Source organism: Panthera tigris, chromosome B4 (genome assembly GCF_018350195.1).
Source record: "Panthera tigris isolate Pti1 chromosome B4, P.tigris_Pti1_mat1.1, whole genome shotgun sequence".
Classification (NCBI taxonomy): domain Eukaryota; kingdom Metazoa; phylum Chordata; class Mammalia; order Carnivora; family Felidae; genus Panthera; species Panthera tigris.
The window spans coordinates 37,739,057-37,743,649 of record NC_056666.1 but is presented as its reverse complement, the minus strand read 5'-3'; the positions used below and the strand labels follow the sequence as shown (position 1 = coordinate 37,743,649).

Sequence of the window (4,593 nt, the reverse complement as noted above, 5' to 3'; positions counted from 1 at the left end):
AAGGCAGGGAGGGAGGGAGGGAGGAAAAAGTGGGGAGGGATGGAGGAGAGGAAGGAGGGAGGGAAGGGAGGGAGGAAAGAGATGAAGGCAGGGAGGGAAAAAGCAAAGCTGCAACAGTCTGAGTATCAGAAAGGAAACGAACATCTTGTGAGAAGCCCAAGTCCATCTTGATATTGAATGTGGGTTATACTAGGGCACCTGTGTGGCTCAGTCAGTCAAGTGCTGGTCTCTTGATTTCGGCTCAGGTCATGATCTCACGGGTTTGGGAGTTGGAGCCCCATGTTAGGCTCCATGCTGACAGTGTGGAGCCTACTTGAGATTCTCTCTCTCTCTCTCTCTCTCTCTGCCCCTCTGCCACTCTGTCTCTGTCAAAATAAATAAATGAACTTTAAAAAAAGAATATGGGTTATACTAAAAAAAAAAAAAAAAAAAAAAAAAAAAAGGTCTATGTGAGTTCCCCAAAATGTCAACTATTCAATGTGCATACCATAGCCAAGTGGGTTAATAATTAAGCTGTGGATTTCTTGTACCTGTGTCAGGCAGTGCGACTTAAGGTACACCCAGGGATAAGAGATGCACTTTCTTTCTTTAAGTGAAGGTCTTATGGATGTTGTAATTGTGGCCGGCAAAATTTGACCACAGGAAGCCACTCCCACAGGTAATTGTCCAGCCAGGTGACATTCTTTAAGAAGGCACATCCAGACCCCGTCCCCAGACTGGTCCAATCTCCAGGTGGCTCTCCACAGCTCTAACAGTACAGCAATTGCAAACGTGGAGCTCACGACTCTAGTCCGTAAGTGTGTATGAGCCCTGCTTTCACATCAGTTATCTCAACCCAACTGTGAGGCTCATTCTGCTTTCTTTGCCTGAGTAGAGGCTTGGAAATAAATATACAGATGGTGAATGACGCAGACATATATTAACACTTTTGTGAGAGGTGTAAGGGTGTGTGTGATAGTAACTGCAACAATCCTTGGAATAATCTGTGTTCTGTCTGTAATTTTGTAACTTTAAATTTTTTTAAGGTTTTATTTATTTTTGAGAGTGAGAGTGAGAGCGGGGGAGGGACAGAGAGAAAGGGGAACAGAGATGACGCAGACTCCGTGCTGACAGCAAGCCCAATGCAATGCGATGTGATGCGGGCTCGGATTCACAAACAGGGAGATCACGACCTGAGCCAGTGTCCGACATTCAACTAACTGAGTCACCCAGGCACCTTTACAGTTTTTGTAACTTTAAAAAATTAATTTAAAAATGTATCGCTTTATAAAAAATTCACAGAACATAAGTTAAGCATCAGCCATTTCAACGTTTACAATTCTTAACTGCTTTTTAAGGTGTGGGAAAAGTATAAAAGCATGTAACGTATTGGCGTTGTGATGTTGATTTAATAACTTAGGTGGATTAAATGATGATTAAATGCTTAAATAAATCTGATTAGATCTACAAGTTGAGACTTACTATGTTTAGTGTATGAATGTGAAACATGAATAGTGTTTAAGTTCTTAGTGTTAAATTCTTAGTATCTGAGATTTGTTAGATTTGTAAGTCTGCCTTGTTAGATTTTTTTGAAGTGCTTAATTATAGCTTAAACAGTCTAAGCTAATTTAATCAATCGGGTTTGTAAGTGATATTAAATGTTAGGAGAATTTATGAGCTAACTGAACATTAATTAAAGAATAAGTGAAAGATTTAACATAAAACACTAGCTTTATGAACAAAATAGCAAGACTTGTAAGTTGAACTTGAGTTAATAAAATTAGGCCTCAAAATTTACAACTTTAATCAGTTGAAAAAAATTAAAATACACAAATAACCTTAAGTATTCTTTTCCATGCATAAAATGTCCCCTCCAACAATAAAAACTCAATTGATAGTGGGTTAGTAGTTCACAAGCTAATACAAAGTATAGAAAGATATTTATTTCTTGAAATGTTGACCGTTGCAAATATTACAAGTCAAGTATTCTAAGTCAAATTAAAGAATGCACCCTTATTTGAACTTGTTTATTTTCTTTTATTCTTTTTTTTCCCCTATTTTATTTATAGTAACTAACTTTTGCAAACAGTGGTGAGTATGTTGCTCAAATGCATACATTTCTCAGGGAAGGAAGCCCTCCATATCCCACCCCACACTCCATCTGCAAGAGGAATTATTAGGAGTTGGTCACAGTCTGGTGTTTTTCTCTGCACCTGGTCAAAGTCCAGCCTGTTGCTTCTCCAACTTGAATGTGCACAGGAATCACCTGCAGACTTCAGAACAACTGGGGTGGGGCGTGTGGGGTGAGAATTTGCATTTTTACTGAGCTCCTGATGATGCCCTGCATCTATGACCCATACACTAAAGCCCAGGAAGGGCACGCTCTGCACACATGGACATGTGTGGATGTGGCTCTTTACAATGCTTACGGAGGGCACGCTCTCCCCGCCCCCTCGCCCCGCCTCTCTCAGGTAAGGAGTTTTCTCTGCAGACGGAACTGTATGTTACTACTCATACAGCAGCAGAGCCCCAGGGGCCCTCATCTACGGAGGCATTGAGGTAACTGCCCTCCCTTGTTCCTGACACTCCTGCTGCTCTCTGACATGTAGCCTGCCCTCCATCACAGAGATCAGATCCAAGACTGTTTGGGTATGGCCATGGAGGGGGTTCCGGGGTGGGAGGGGGAGTGGGGTGGGGGGGAATACAGAACAGGAGGCCTGATGTTATTTTCTTGATTTTTTTGTGTGATCTCCTCCTGTTAGCATGTAAGCTCTTCTAGGATTGGCACCAAGATTCTATTCAGCGTTGTATCCCCAGGAGCTGGAAGTGCCAGACACATCCTACGCGCTCAGTGAGTGTTTATGGGATGAACAAAGCCTTTTTTACCTCTAGGCCATTCAAGCCAGCCCTTCTAGAATCTGACATTAGGGCCCAAATCGTACCTGATGAAGACAGTGATAAGTGCCTTGTTTAGCCTCTTTTGTGGATACACCTCCCCCAATGAAGGGGAGCTGTGGCCAAGGGCAGGACTAGAATCTCTTAGACCCCTCTCCATTGTGCCACTTCGAGGCCACATCCATCTCTGGCCCAGACACGCGATCCGAAGAGCCCAGGCCAGAGGGTGAGCCCTCCTCGCCCCAGGCCAGGGGAGGACACTGAGTCGGAGGTGGACAGAGCAGAGGGCAAAAAGAAAAAACCCTGAGGCCCCAAAAGCTGCAAGGAGAATGTGAGGAGTTGCCAAACTCCAGAGAGCAGAAGCAGATATCAAAGGCAGGGACTACAGCCAGGAACCCAAGGTCCAGGGAGATGAAGGGCCGGAGCAAGTGGGCCGCTTGGAAGTGGGGCGGGTCGAGGCCTTTCCCTGGGGCAGGCATGTGAGGCTTGCTTTAATGTGCCTCCAGGAGCGGGGCCTCCAGGGTGGGTCAGTCAAGATTAAAGAGGGACGTGGGTGGGATGGACAGAATGCTATTTCCCCGAGGCCTCTTGGTTTTCTAGGGCCAAAGCTGGGGGAGCAGCATGTGACCTTAGAAGTCACAAAGCCGACTTCCAATCCCAGCTTCTACTTCCCGACTGCATAACCTTGAGCAACTTACTTAAAAGTAATCCCACCTTGCTGGTAGGAAGGTGCAAACCCTTAATCAGCTTAAAATCTGTGTATCCCCAGCAATCCCCAGATTGGTGGGGATTTACAGAAAGAAATTGGAAAGAAGTCAGCAAAGAAGTTACTGAAGAGGAAAAGCAGAAGGAGAGATTCATGCCAAACTTCAAAAGCTCCCAGATTGGCCTCTGAGGAAGGGAGACTGCAAAGAGAAGCAGATCCCTTTGATACCAAGAAAACATTTATATGGTCACAGGACACTCAGCAGACTTGGTCTGAACATCTGATTGCTACCTGATTACTTCCAAAATGGGATTGCTAGCATGCCACTGGCAGCCACACTTCCCCCCGGTGTTGATGCCTGTCTCATTTTTACCTCCTTTGTTCTCCACAGTCTCCTGTCCTCCACATCACCTTTCTAGAAATACAAGCATTTTCCTGAAAAGGCGACAAAGCTCTGATGCTCCACCAAATGACACCTTCTCCTGGCGACATGTTCTCAGGGACCTCTGGGACCAGCTTCCAATTATCCCCCCAGAATTGGGCAAACTCTGGGCCAGAACCTCCTGCACGTTCGTAACCTGCTCTCCACCTACGTTCATGAGCGCTGGGCAAGGAGTCAGATGACCCGGGTTAAAGTATAAGAGCTACAACCTAGTAACCTTGACTTAGTGGCTTCTCTGAGCTTCCGTTTCTTCATCTATAAAAAAAGAAGTCTACAGAATCACAATGGAGCTGCAAACGTTGAGGAAGGCAGCATGTTTGAAAGTGCTTTGTAAACTGAAAAGTGCTATAGTCAGGGTGTTGTTGTTGTCACAGCCATTCATGCTTCAACCACTATGCCTCTATGTTTGTTGCCAAATCCAACGATACATCGGTTAGAATTAAGTTTGGCTGCTAATTGCAAACACACACACACACACACACACACACACACACACACACACACAGTAAAAGTGATTTAAGGGGGATAGTTTATTTCTCTCTCATATGAAATCTGTCCAGGGCTGTTATGG

The 4,593-nt window shown here is 44.7% G+C and overlaps 1 long non-coding RNA gene across 1 annotated transcript; it reads left to right on the top strand.

Annotated features, from left to right (window-relative positions):
- Nucleotides 1–2,501: 2,501 nt before the first annotated feature.
- On the top strand, nucleotides 2,502–4,282 carry LOC107180296. The gene is made up of 3 exons (XR_001511069.2): nucleotides 2,502–2,538; nucleotides 2,742–2,830; nucleotides 3,972–4,282. It is a non-coding gene; the product is annotated as an uncharacterized LOC107180296 (long non-coding RNA).
- Nucleotides 4,283–4,593: the final 311 nt, after the last annotated feature.